Source organism: Sus scrofa, chromosome 13 (assembly GCF_054392235.1).
Source record: "Sus scrofa isolate SSC_HxYL_T2T_F1_AM1 chromosome 13, Sscrofa_HxYL_maternal_Yorkshire_Landrace_v2.0, whole genome shotgun sequence".
NCBI lineage: Eukaryota > Metazoa > Chordata > Mammalia > Artiodactyla > Suidae > Sus > Sus scrofa.
Genome location: NC_139395.1, coordinates 171,777,829 through 171,792,020, shown reverse-complemented (window position 1 = coordinate 171,792,020; position 14,192 = coordinate 171,777,829). Strand labels below are relative to the sequence as shown.

Here is a 14,192-nt window from a genome sequence, read left to right as displayed (position 1 = left end):
TCAGCTTAAAAAAGAAAGGAAGGAGTTCCCATTGTGGCTCAGTGGTTAACGAATCGGACTAGGAACCATGAGGTTGTGGGTTCAATCCCTGGCCTTGCTCACTGGGTTAAGGACCCGGCATTGCTCTGAGCTGTGGTGTAGGTTGCAGACATGGTTCGGATCCTGTGTTGCTGTGGCTCTGGCATAGGCTGGTGGCTACAGCTCTGATTTGACCCCTAGCCTGGGAACCTCCATATGCTGCAGGAATGGCCCCCAAATTGGCAAAAAGACCAAAAAAAAAAAAAAGAAAGGAAATTCTGACACATGGTACAACATGCATGAACCTTGGGGATATTATGGTAAGTGAAATAAGCTGGTGACAAAGACAAATATTGTATGATTCTACTTATTTGAGGTTCCTAGAGAAAATTCATAGAACATAAAATAGTCTGATGATTGCCAAGTGATGGGACAAGAAGGGAATACAGGGTTATCGTTTAATAGGCATGGAATTTCAGTTTTATTAGATGAAAAGAGTTCTGTGGATGGCTGGTGGTGATGGTGGGACAACAATGTGAACTTAATGGCCTCTGACTGCACACTTAAAAGTGGTGAAGATGATAGATTTTATGTGAATTTTACCACAATTAAAATTTAAAAATGATGGAAACAACCTAAATGTCCATAGACAGAGGAGTTATAAAGAAGATGTGGCATATATACACAGTGGAATATTACTCAGCTATAAAAAGGAAAGAAATAACAGCATTTGCAGCAATATGGATGGACCTAGAAATTATGATGCTAAGTGAAGTTAGACAATGAGACACCAACATCACATGCTATCACTTATACTTGCAATCTAAAAAAAGGACACAATGAACTTCTTTGCAGAACAGATACTGACTCACAGACTTTGAAAAACTTGTGGTTTCCAAAGGAGACAGTTTGGGGAGTTGGGGAATGGGTTGGGTTGTGATGATCGTTGTACAACTATAAATGTAATAAAATTCATTGAGTATTAAAAAAATTAAAAAATAAAGCTAAGGATACCTTGGACCTTGAAAAAAAATTAAAAAATGAGGCTACTTTTGATATTCTTGGAGCATGATTTAATGAAGATGAGCACAGGATGGAGAGAGACCAGTTGGAAAGATTTTGTGCAAATCTGAGAAGAAATGGTGGTGACTTTAATTCTGGTTGTTTAAGTGGGATTGATGTCAAAGGGAGGAATGGAGAAATAATTAGAAGGTAGGAGGAACAGGATTAATGAATGGTTGACTAGAAGTGGGTGGGAAGGGAGAGACAAGTGAATTTGATGTTTGGTTTCAGGCTTGACAGATGGCTGAATGTTGGAGACATTTTTTGAGCTTAGATAGCCAGGAAGAGGGGCAAGTTGGTGAAAGCAGCTTTGACAAAGACGAGTGTGAGATGTCTATGAGATGACAAAGTGACCAACATCCTTTGTTTGACTGCTTTGCACTCTGCTTCTACTGCCAACACTGACATTTGGTTTTCTTGTACATTTTACGCAAAGAAACAGTTTTATTCCCTTCTGAAGTGTAATCGTGTCACCCAAACCTAACACTTAGAGATAGATCCTGGAATTACTCAAATATGTGGTTGTTTCAAACAGTATCTATTTTCTTAAGGTCAAAGAATGCTTAACACAATTGAACAGGTTGTGTTTCCAATGAACACTGGAATCCCAGAGGCAGAATGCTGACATGAAGCTTGCATAGGCACAAGGCCAAGTTAATTTCATTCTCATTTACTTTAATTCATCCCTTCTAGAATCTTGCTGATGGTGTAGATAAGAAGACTCACAGCTGTCACTGGGACCTGCCAACTGTTCTCTTTTGCTCTGTTCTCCTTCATGCACATGAAATGTTTTTGTAAAAGTAACATAATGGTTCCCTAAATTTGGCTTGTTTATATTTAATGGTAACTTGCAGATGCTAACAGAGCATGTTCAGGACAGGATATTTAATGTAGAATGGTAGCAAATCACTTATCTTTTGATGTTATCCACTTGGGAGCAGGCAAGGATGGTTTTCCTACACAAGTGTAAGTATAATGATAAAAGCGAGGGCCTTGCATTCAACTTGCCGTCCTAGCAAGATACGTGATCCTGGGCAGGTATTTTAATTACCCTGACCCTCAGTTTCTGCAGGTTTAATTAAAAGGGGATAAAAGCATATGACTTATAGAGTTATTGTAAAGATGAATAAATGCAAATGTACTTAGTGTGATCCCTAACATATAGTAGGCATTTAACAAATATCAATTTCTCTCCCCTGGTGAACTGGTTTGTGATTAAATACCAGATTTCCTCAAGCCACCCCAGCCTGAAGGTAAAAAGGGGACTATAAGAATAGCATAAATGTTTCCACCTTTTTGGTGGGGGCTTACCAATTCCCTTCAAAGAACTCTTCCCAAATTTGTTGAGTCCCAGGACTATCTCACAAAAGCTAATGAGCACAGTATTGCCAGCTCACACTAGTTAGCCATGTTCTCCTCTGCTTGGTTTGCACATGACCATTTGCTCCTGGGAGTGCTCTTTCTGGCAAAGCAAATGCAAAAAGTGCCAAGAACCTTCTGGTGCCTTTGGGAAGATGTTGGGAAATCCCCTTCTATCAGTGCCAGCTTCCACCTCTGTCGTGGAGGCTGGGCTGTATGGTGACAGTGACCATACCATTCACAGGGCCCATGCTGCAATCATTGCTTCCTCTGTGCATGGAAACCACTTTATTTTCTTCCCTGCTGTGGTGAGACTCTCTTTTCTGTCTTCATAATAAACTTCATTCTTTCGTTGCCACGTTTAGCCCCGGTCTCCTTGAGGACACCATCATGAATCCATGGGGCCTGGGTCAGAGGAAAATTTGACTAATTGGAATTGTACCGAAAATCTGCCTTCCTTTCTAACACTGACGCTTTATTTTAAGGCTGAGCTTTTATGTAAGGGCCGCTCTTCCCTGGGGAAGCGTGATTTCTAACATCTCATTTTAGCCAGCCTACCTCCTCATTACCCTTTAGGGCCACCTCCATATTTTTCCAGGTGGATGCTTCTTATGCTCTGATTGACAATCTGCCACAGTTTCCCACGCCACTGGAAGGTTTTTAGAAAATTTTTCCTCTGAGGAGGAGGAGTGGAAGGAAGAGAATCATGAAATGATAGTGTTAAGTTAGGACAGGACAGCGTTGGAGCCTGAATTTGGGTAGTGGTCATGGAAAAGAAGGGGCAGATGGAAGAATCTTGATGAAACCACAGTTAGGTATGATCTGTGACTGGGCTGGAGGAAGTAGCCCTGACAATTATCATGGATGATCCTGAGTTTTCTAGAAATTTCTTGGGAAATCTGATGAGTCTGCATAGTAAAAATTGGAATTCTAGATCCTTAATGCAAATTTTAAGAATCCTGTGCCCCTCAGCCCCCCACCCTGCCCTGATTCCCTTAAATTTCCTAGCGTCAATCTTGAGGCCCTCTTTCCTCTGCTATTGTCTGAGCACCAGGCTTGCGCGTGAGTTTCTAAATTTGCTTACCCCACGTGTGATAGTGACACAGATGTGCTAGCCTTCGTAAACCCACTGGTGAGCTGGATTCCCAGACACCCTGTCTGTCAGTGTTGGCAGTATTGCCTGTTCTCAGCAAGAGACGGAAAGAAGATCCTTGGGATTTCTCTGGGACTGAAGATGGATATCATTCTCAGCATTTAAATTTGATTTGGATGGGCATTCTTCCCATGTCCAAGGTTAGGAACAATATAAGGGGTACTGGGAGCCAAAAAGTTGATTGGACTTGGCCTCATTCTCTTCATAGTTTGTATTTAGGCCTCAGCCTATTAAAAATCTTTTAAGAGGAGTATTTGGCACATTTCTGAAGTATGTATCTGAACCTTAAGCAAGTGAACAAGAACAGGGACAGCTCTGGGAAATTCTCTGAGTGGGTCTGTGACAGCCTGTAGTTGGCCCCTTCATTTTCATCAGTGTCCTCACGCTGGCACACAGCCTCTTGGAGTTCTTCACAGGGTACTTCACTGTGGATCAAATTTCCTTTCCAGATTCAACATCAGATTATCATAGTCTTAGAGGTGTGAAGCCAATGGATGGTTTAATAAGTATTAATATGGGATTGTGCTTTTTACATATTATCCCATCTAATACATATACTCCTTTTAGGAGACAAGTGTTACTGGTCTTCTCGACAAATGAGGAGAGATTGAAATCCAGGAGTATAAGGACATTGGGAAATTTATGCGACTTGTAAGTACCAGGGACAGACTAGGACTGTGGGCCGTTCTCAACATATACACCTAGATCAATAATGGTTTCAATCTCTTAATTTTTAGGAGAGATTTCTGATGGGGATTTCAAGAATCAAGATAAGCTCTCAGAGGCTTTATCTCTGATTAGGGCTTTATTCCAGTGGGTAGGGCTCTATTTTTTTAAACTTGCTTTTTAATGAAGTAAACACTTTGTGAAGCTTTCTTTCTTTCTTTTTTTTTTAATTTTCCCACTGTACAGCAAGGGGATCAAGTTATCCTTACATGTATACATTACAATTACATTTTTTCCCCCACCCTTTGTTCTGTTGCAACATGAGTGTCTGGACATAGTTCTCAATGCTATTCAGCAGGATCTCCTTGTAAATCTATTCTAAGTTGTGTCTGATAAGCCCAAGCTCCCGATCCCTCCCACTCCTTCCCCCTCCCATCAGGCAGCCACAAGTATTTTCTCCAAGTCTATGATTTTCTTTTCTGAGGAGATGCTCATTTGTGCTGGATATTAGATTCCAGTTATAAGTGATATCATATGGTATTCGTCTTTGTCTTTCTGGCTCATTGCACTCAGTATGAGATTCTCTAGTTCCATCCATGTTGCTGCAAATGGCATTATGTCATTCTTTTTTATGGCTGAGTAGTATTCCATTGTGTATATATACTACATCTTCCGAATCCAATCATCCGCTGATGGACATTTGGGTTGTTTCCATGTCCTGGCTATTGTGAATAGTGCTGCAATGAACATGCGGGTGCATGTGTCTCTTTTAAGTAGAGTTTTGTCTGGATATATGCCCAAGAGTGGGATTGTGGGGTCATATGGAAGTTCTATGTATAGATTTCTAAGGTATCTCCGAACTGTTCTCCATAGTGGCTGTACCAGTTTACATTCCCACCAGCAGTGCAGGAGGGTTCCCTTTTCTCCACAGCCCCTCTAGCACTTGTTATTTGTGGACTTCTTAATGATGGCCATTCTGACTGGTGTGAGGTGATATCTCATGGTAGTTTTGATTTGCATTTCTCTTATGATCAGCGATGTTGAGCATTTTTTCATGTGTTTGCTGGCCATCTGTATATCTTCCTTGGAGAACAGTCTATTCATGTCTTTTGCCCATTTTTCCATTGATTGATTGGCTTTTTTGCTGTTAGGGTGTATAAGTTGCTTATATATTCTAGAGATCAAGCCCTTGTCAGTTGCATCATTTGAAACTATTTTCTCCCATTCTGAAAGTTGTGTTTTTGTTTTCTTTTTGGTTTCCTTTGCTGTGCAAAAGCTTTTCAGTTTGATGAGGTCCCATGGGTTTATTTTTGCTCTAATTTCTATTGCTTTGGGAGACTGCCCTGAGAAAATATTCATGATGTTGATGTCGGAGAGTGTTTTGCCTATGTTCTCTTCTAGGCGTTTGATGGTGTCCTGTCGTATATTTAAGTCTTTCAGCCATTTGGAGTTTATTTTGGTGCATGGTGTGAGGGTGTGTTCTAGTTTCATTGCTTTGCATGCAGCTGTCCAGGTTTCCCAGCAATGCTTGCTGAATAGACTTACTTTTTCCCATTTTATGTTCTTGCCTCCCTTGTCAAAGATTAATTGACCATAGGTGTCAGGGTTTATTTCTGGGTTCTCTATTCTGTTCCATTGGTCTGTCTGTCTGTTTTGATACCAGTACCACACTGTTTTGATGACTGTGGCTTTGTAGTATTTCTTGAAGTCTGGGAGGGTTATGCCTCCTGCTTGGTTTTTGTTTCTCAGGATTGCTTTGGCGATTCTGGGTCTTTTGTTGTTGCATATAAATGTTTGGATTGTTTGTTCTAGTTCTGTGAAAAATGTCATGGGTCATTTGATAGGTATTGCATTGAATGTGTAGATTGCTTTGGGTAGGATGGCCATTTTTACAATATTGATTTTTCCAATCCAGGAACATGGACTATCTTTCCATTTCTTTACATCTTCTTTGATTTCTTTGATTAAAGTTTCATAGTTCTCAGCATATAAGTCCTTTACCTCTTTGGTCAGGTATATTCCGAGGTATTTGATTTTGTGAGGTGCAATTTTAAAAGGTGTCATATTTTTGTATTCCTTTTCTAATATTTCATTGCTGGTGTACAGAAATACAACTGACTTCTGAATGTTAATCTTATATCCTGCTACTTTGCTGAATTTATTAATCAGTTCAAGGAGTTTTGAGGTTGAGTCCTTAGGGTTTTCTATGTATAGTATCATGTCATCTGCATACAGAGACAGTTTTAGCTCTTCTCTTCCTATATGGATGCCTTTTATTTCTTTTGTTTGTCTAATTGCTGTGGCTAAGACTTCCAAATCTATGTTGAAGAGCAGTGGTGAGAGTGGGCATCCCTGTCTTGTTCCAGATTTGAGTGAGAAGGCTTTCAGTTTTCCTCCATTGAGTATTATGCGAAGCTTTCTTTAGCAGAGAAACGTCACATGTCCTGGTTCGTTTTTTTTTTTTTTAATTTTAAATTTAAAATTTTGTATTTTTTATTAAAGTATACTTGATTTTCAGTGTTGTGCCAATTACTGTTGTACAGCAAAGTGTGGGTCTGAGTGGGACCAGTCATACATATATATATACATTCTTTTTCTTATGTAATCTTCCATCATGGTCTATCGTAAGAGAGTGGATATAGTACCCTGTGCTATACGGCAGGACCACCTTGCTTATTAATTCTAGATGTAATAGTTTGTATCTGCTAACTCCAAACTCCTAGTCCATCCTACTCCCTCCCCTGTCAAAATGTTTTTTGAAGTCTCATAATCTGTATTTTTTAAAAAGAATTCTAGGTCACATGGGCTGCTTCTTTTTTAAACTTTTTTTTTGTTTGTTTAAACTGAACCTTACCTCCTTTCGATAAATGTTATTTAATTGCATTTTGTTAAAAAGACTGAAGGACAAGTGTGATTTTTTAAAATATCTGACATCTTTGGCATTTTGGGTTTCCTAATTCTGAGTATTCCTGAGTGGTTGTTAGTCCCCTTCATACCTGCATGAACACAAACCTCCCTTACTGGGCTGGGGGCCCCAAGCGAAAGGGGGAATGGCCAAAGGTGGAAAATAAGCACCCTCAGTGTTCCCAGATTCTTCTTCTCTAGTCTTGTCCCCACCATTTATTCATTTTTTTAAACAATAAAATAAACTACAAATAAGACACACTTTCCCTTTCCTCTCCACTAAGAGGGGATCTTCAGACACATTTTTGAGTGATTTAAAGTAAATGTGGGAGTTCCCACATTTCCATTGTGGCACAGTGGAAACAAACCTGACTGGTATCCATGAGAATGCGGGTTTGATCCCTGGCCTTGCTCATTGGGTTGAGGATCTGGCGTTGCCGTGAGCTGTGATGTAGGTCACTGTGCACCTCGGATCCCATATTGCTGTGGCTGTAGTGTAGGCCGGCGGCTACAACTCCGATTCGACCTCTAGCCTGGGAACTTCCATATGCTGCGGGTGCGGCCCTAAAAAGCAAAATAAATAAATAAAAAAATAAAATAAAAAAATAAAGTAAATGTGATTTTTAATCTTATCGTATTATCATTAGCATAAGAAGACTTGGGGGTAATGGGATGGGGGACACAGAAGGAAGAAATCTGAGTGTCCCTTCTCTTTTTCCTAAGGCAGATAGTCTTCATTAGAAAAGACTTAAAGGTAGCCATTTCTTTACTTATTTTTTTCTTTTGGTGGATTTTGGCAGGGCTGCTCTGTCAGATGATACTAAGGTCCATTTTCTTTTTTTCACTTTGTGTGACAGCGAGAATGAGGTTTAAAGGAAATAGCTGTCCTCTGTTCCCAGCTTGTTGATCTGGGCAAGGTCCTTACCACCTAGTGCCTTCAAGGCATGGAAGGACTAGTTCCTGCCAGAGTTCTAAGGAGGGTTTAGACAGTGAATAAAAGTGTTCAAAGTACATTAATTGAACAAATGGAAACGTTTTTAGTAAATACAAAACATTGTTAAAACTGAATGCTGGTGATGTGGAGTAGCCTTGATTTGAAAATGTCTCTTAAGATTGAATTATTTTTTTCCCCTCTGATTATGTTTAAATGCAGTGCAGAACAAGCTCTTCCCCCCATATCACCCTGCCCCTATTGCACAAATAAGGTACAGTGCCAAAGTGGCAGTGATAAACATATGGTGGCTTGTTTGGTGTACCGCAAAAAATTTGTGGTATTATTCTGCCCACCCTGTGGTTACTACACCAGGAAGATCACAACCTAGTCAGGTCCTCCTACCTCCTACTCTCTGGCTAGACTATGAATTTTTTCTTTATTGAAGTAGAGTAGATTTATATGATATGAGTTTCAAGTGTAAGACATAGTCATTCAATATTTTAATAGATTATGCACCATTGAAAGTTATTACAAAATAATGGCTATATTTCCCCGTGCTATATATCTTTGTTGCTTATTTATTTTATACATAGCAGTTTAGACCTCTTTGTCCCCTACCCTTAACTGCATATAATGATATATAACCCCCTTCCCCTCCCTCTCCCCAATGGTAACCACTGCTTTGTTCTCAATATCTGTGAATGCGTTTCTGATTTCTTATATACATTTGTTTGTTTTACTTTTTAGATTCTGCATATAAATGATAACATAGAGTATTTGTCTTTTTCAGAATTATTTTACTAAGCATAATATGCTCCAGGTCATTCTGCATTCTTGCAAATGGCTGAATTTCATTCTTTTTTATGGGTAATATTCTGTTATATCCATACCACATCTTCTTAATTGAGTCATCTGTTGATGGACGCAGGTTGTTTCCATATCTTGGCTATTGTAAACACTGCTGCTATGAATATTGGGGTGTGTGTATCTTTTCAAATTAGTATTTTTGTTTTCTGCATCTATATACCCAGGAGTAGGATTGTTAGAGCATATGGTAGTTCTATTTTTAGTTTTTGTGGGAACTCTATACTGTTTTCCACAGTGGCAGCACCAATTTACCTTCTCACCAAGAGTGTACTAGGGTTCTCTTTTCTCCACATCCCTGCCAACCTTTGTTGTTTATAGACTTTTTGATTAAAAATGTCTATTCATATCTTCTGTCCATCTTTAATCAGATTATTTGTTTTTTGATATTGGATTGTATATGCTGTTTATATATTTTGGATATTAACCCCTCATTACTCATTTTGTTTGGAAGTGTTTTCTCCCATTCAATATATTTCTTTCTTTTTTTTTTTTTTGCCAATGATTTCCTTTGCTATGCAAAAGACTTTAAGTTTAATTAGGTTCCATTTGTTTATTTTTGCTTTTGTTTCTTTTGCCTGAGGAGATAGATCAAAAAAAAAAATGTTGCTACAATTTCTGTCGAAGAGTGTTCTTCTTAAGTTTTCTTCTAGGAGTTTTATGGTTTCAGTCCTTACATTTAGGTTTTTAATCCATTTAGAGTTAATTTTTATATATGGTATGTATGAGTTTTATGCTAGCTTGAAGCTTCTTGTCTCTTTGAACCATGTGAAAAAGGAATGACATGCTATTGCTGTTCTTCATTTTATTGAATTTATTGAGAGCTGAGGGCTCCCCATCATACAGGGACTATCTTAGATAAATCTCTTGTGATCTCACTCTTGTGTTCCCTGGTCATGGCTCACTGTTCATTTCCTTAATGTGCTCCTTTCCCTTGGCCCAATGATATAAGCTGGCTTATAGCCTAATCATCCTAAAGCCAACTCTACTGTCAAGTCTTTCTGATTTTCACAGTTTCTAATCAGCTTTTCAGTATCTTAAATAGGTCCCTCTTAAATGTGAATGAAAATTCAAAGATCCTTAAATATTTGAGGAAAAATTTTACATGAAATGAACTCAGAGGAAGTAAAGATAATGTAGGAAGTAAAACAAAGAAAAAAAACTACAACTAGATTTCCAAAGAGATAAAAATTATAACTGGAATCTAATATCCAGCACAAATGAACATCTCCTCAGAAAAGAAAATCATGGACTTGGAGAAGAGACTTGTGGTTGCCTGATGGGAGGGGGAGGGAGTGGGAGGGATCGGGAGCTTGGGCTTATCAGACACAACCTAGAATAGATTTACAAGGAGATCCTGCTGAATAGCATTGAGAACTATGTCTAGATACTCATGTTGCAACAGAAGAAAGGGTGGGGGAAAAAACTGTAACTGCAATGTATACATCTAAGGATGACCTGACCCCCTTGCTGTACAGTGGGAAAATAATAATAAAAAAATATAATAAATCTATGAACAAGGACAGTATAATAAAAATGAATATTAGAATAAAAAAGAGCTCTAGGAAAAAATTTACAGCATAAATTAAACCAAAGCTTTGATCAAAAAGTTGAATAAATGTCACAGAATTAATTGTGTGCCCCACCAAATTCATATATTGAAGCCCTAAACTCCATAGTACCTCAGTATGTGACAGTATTTGGAGATAGAGCTTTAAAGAGGTAATTAAGTTAAATGTGGCTCTTAGAGTGTGCTCCAATCCAATCTGACTGATGTTCTTATGAGAAGAGATTAGAACACACAGACAGCAGGTGTGTGTACACAGAGGGACGACCACATGAAGAGGCAGCAAGAGGGCTGCTCTCTGCAGGTGGAGGAGAGAGGCCTCAAGAAGAAACCACTCCCTACTTGACCTTGGATTACTAGGCTCCAGAACTGTGAGAAAGCAGATATATTTCATTTAAACCACCCATTCTGTGGCATTTTGTTATGATATCCCTAGAAAACCAATATAGTAATTTTCCCAGGAAATAGAATCACAGCAACAAAACCAAAATAAACAAAGCAAAACAAGAAGATGGAAAGCATAGAACTACAAGAAAGTAGAGAAATAATCAAAACAGTTCAATATCTCATAAAGAGAAAACAGACATATTGCAGGAAGAAAAGTAGAACAGAGAGAGTTTAAGAAAATCAGAAAGTGCTCTGCCAAGTGCCTAGTATAACAATTGAAACAAACCACATACCAAATCATATTGTTGTGCAATTTCAGAACAGAGGGAATAAAGAGCAGATCTTCCAATCTCCCAGAAAGTATGAGAAAGAAAAAGAAAGGTCAAAAGTTGATCACAAATACAATGAAACAGAAACCAGAACGATGTTGGATTTCTTAAGAACAGAAAATATACATGAATAATTTCAGGTGAGTGATTGTAAACTCATTTTATGAATTGAATTTGCCTCTATGACCCTACCTTAGGAAACCTCAAGGAACTTTTCTACTAATGTATCATAATGACTTGTCTTGTGCCTAACTCAGATTAATACTGTAACACTTGGTAAATTGTGGTGTGAGGGTTCTGTATCACTGCTTAGTAAAAGTCAAAGGAGAATAAGAGAATGGACTGTATGTGCCTTGTCTCAGTGGGGTTTGCTGGCACCAAAATATTATACCATTGTGCAGGTCAGATGACATTTGGATAACAAATAATTCTTTATTTTATTTTATTTTATTTTCCCACTGTACAGCAAGGGGATCAAGTTATCCTTACATGTATACATTACAATTACATTTTTCCCCCACCCTTTGTTCTGTTGCAACATGAGTGTCTGGACATAGTTCTCAATGCTATTCAGCAGGATCTCCTTGTAAATCTATTCTAAGTTGTGTCTGATAAGCCCAAGCTCCCGATCCCTCCCACTCCTTCCCCCTCCCATCAGGCAGCCACAAGTATTTTCTCCAAGTCTATGATTTTCTTTTCTGAGGAGATGCTCATTTGTGCTGGATATTAGATTCCAGTTATAAGTGATATCATATGGTATTCGTCTTTGTCTTTCTGGCTCATTGCACTCAGTATGAGATTCTCTAGTTCCATCCATGTTGCTGCAAATGGCATTATGTCATTCTTTTTTATGGCTGAGTAGTATTCCATTGTGTATATATACTACATCTTCCGAATCCAATCATCCGCTGATGGACATTTGGGTTGTTTCCATGTCCTGGCTATTGTGAATAGTGCTGCAATGAACATCCGGGTGCATGTGTCTCTTTTAAGTAGAGTTTTGTCTGGATATATGCCCAAGAGTGGGATTGTGGGGTCATATGGAAGTTCTATGTATAGATTTCTAAGGTATCTCCGAACTGTTCTCCATAGTGGCTGTACCAGTTTACATTCCCACCAGCAGTGCAGGAGGGTTCCCTTTTCTCCACAGCCCCTCTAGCACTTGTTATTTGTGGACTTCTTAATGATGGCCATTCTGACTGGTGTGAGGTGATATCTCATGGTAGTTTTGATTTGCATTTCTCTTATGATCAGCGATGTTGAGCATTTTTTCATGTGTTTGCTGGCCATCTGTATATCTTCCTTGGAGAACAGTCTATTCATGTCTTTTGCCCATTTTTCCATTGATTGATTGGCTTTTTTGCTGTTAGGGTGTATAAGTTGCTTATATATTCTAGAGATCAAGCCCTTGTCGGTTGCATCATTTGAAACTATTTTCTCCCATTCTGAAAGTTGTGTTTTTGTTTTCTTTTTGGTTTCCTTTGCTGTGCAAAAGCTTTTCAGTTTGATGAGGTCCCATGGGTTTATTTTTGCTCTAATTTCTATTGCTTTGGGAGACTGCCCTGAGAAAATATTCATGATGTTGATGTCGGAGAGTGTTTTGCCTATGTTCTCTTCTAGGCGTTTGATGGTGTCCTGTCGTATATTTAAGTCTTTCAGCCATTTGGAGTTTATTTTGGTGCATGGTGTGAGGGTGTGTTCTAGTTTCATTGCTTTGCATGCAGCTGTCCAGGTTTCCCAGCAATGCTTGCTGAATAGACTTACTTTTTCCCATTTTATGTTCTTGCCTCCCTTGTCAAAGATTAATTGACCATAGGTGTCAGGGTTTATTTCTGGGTTCTCTATTCTGTTCCATTGGTCTGTCTGTCTGTTTTGATACCAGTACCACACTGTTTTGATGACTGTGGCTTTGTAGTATTTCTTGAAGTCTGGGAGGGTTATGCCTCCTGCTTGGTTTTTGTTTCTCAGGATTGCTTTGGCGATTCTGGGTCTTTTGTTGTTGCATATAAATGTTTGGATTGTTTGTTCTAGTTCTGTGAAAAATGTCATGGGTCATTTGATAGGTATTGCATTGAATGTGTAGATTGCTTTGGGTAGGATGGCCATTTTTACAATATTGATTTTTCCAATGGATAACATAATTCTATTCTAAGTCACAGAATTACAGAGCACTTCTTCAGAAAACAGAATAGGAAAGTGAATTAAATTGGAGAGTGGTCATGTGAGGAAAGGGTGAAAGCACTAGGGATGTAAAAGCTGAAAAAGGAATGTTTTAGTGATGCCAAAATTTTGAGCTTCAAGTAGCTGAAAAGTCCCCATGTGGAAAAAAGATTAAACCAATTCAAAGTGGACCCAGGACAAATGACTCTTCATCGAGTGCCATTTTGGCTCAATAGATGGTATATTGGTTCTCTTTTGTTGTTGTAACAAATCACCACAAATTTTGTGGCTACAAACACCACGTATTTGTCACTTTTTGGGTCTAGAGGTCAGAAGTCTGAAATAGATCTATATGGGCTAATGTCAAGTTGTCAGCAAGGCTGCATTGAACTATTTCCTTGCCTTTTTGAACTTCTTGTGACCTCCTTCATTCCTTGACTCCTGTCTCTGTTCTCCATCTTTAGAGCTAGCAATATAGCATCTTCCAATCTCCCTTACTCTGACTCTATCCCTGTTAGAAGGACCCTTATTGGGCCTACCTACATAATTCAGGATAATCTTCCATCTCAAGATCCTTAACTTAATCAGATATGTTAAGTCTGGTTTGGGGATTAAGATATAAAATCTTTGGGGGCCATTATTCTGCCCACCACAGTAGATAAGAACTTTCTAATTGCCACGGTGGTTTGGAGATGGTATGGGTTGTCTTGGGGACCAGTGATTTATATCCACAGCTGGAAATGTCTGATCAGTAGGAATACTAATTGCTTTTTTAAAATTTCTTGGAGC

General features: G+C 38.7%; 1 long non-coding RNA gene across 1 annotated transcript in view; it reads left to right on the top strand.

Moving 5' to 3' along the window:
• LOC102162881 (uncharacterized) overlaps window positions 1-14,192 on the top strand; it is a 90,157-nt gene that overhangs the window by 36,159 nt on the left and 39,806 nt on the right. The window contains exons 4-5 of the long non-coding RNA XR_014824921.1: window positions 4,160-4,243; window positions 11,234-11,383. This is a non-coding gene — a long non-coding RNA (uncharacterized LOC102162881). The remainder of the gene's footprint in view (window positions 1-4,159; window positions 4,244-11,233; window positions 11,384-14,192) is intronic.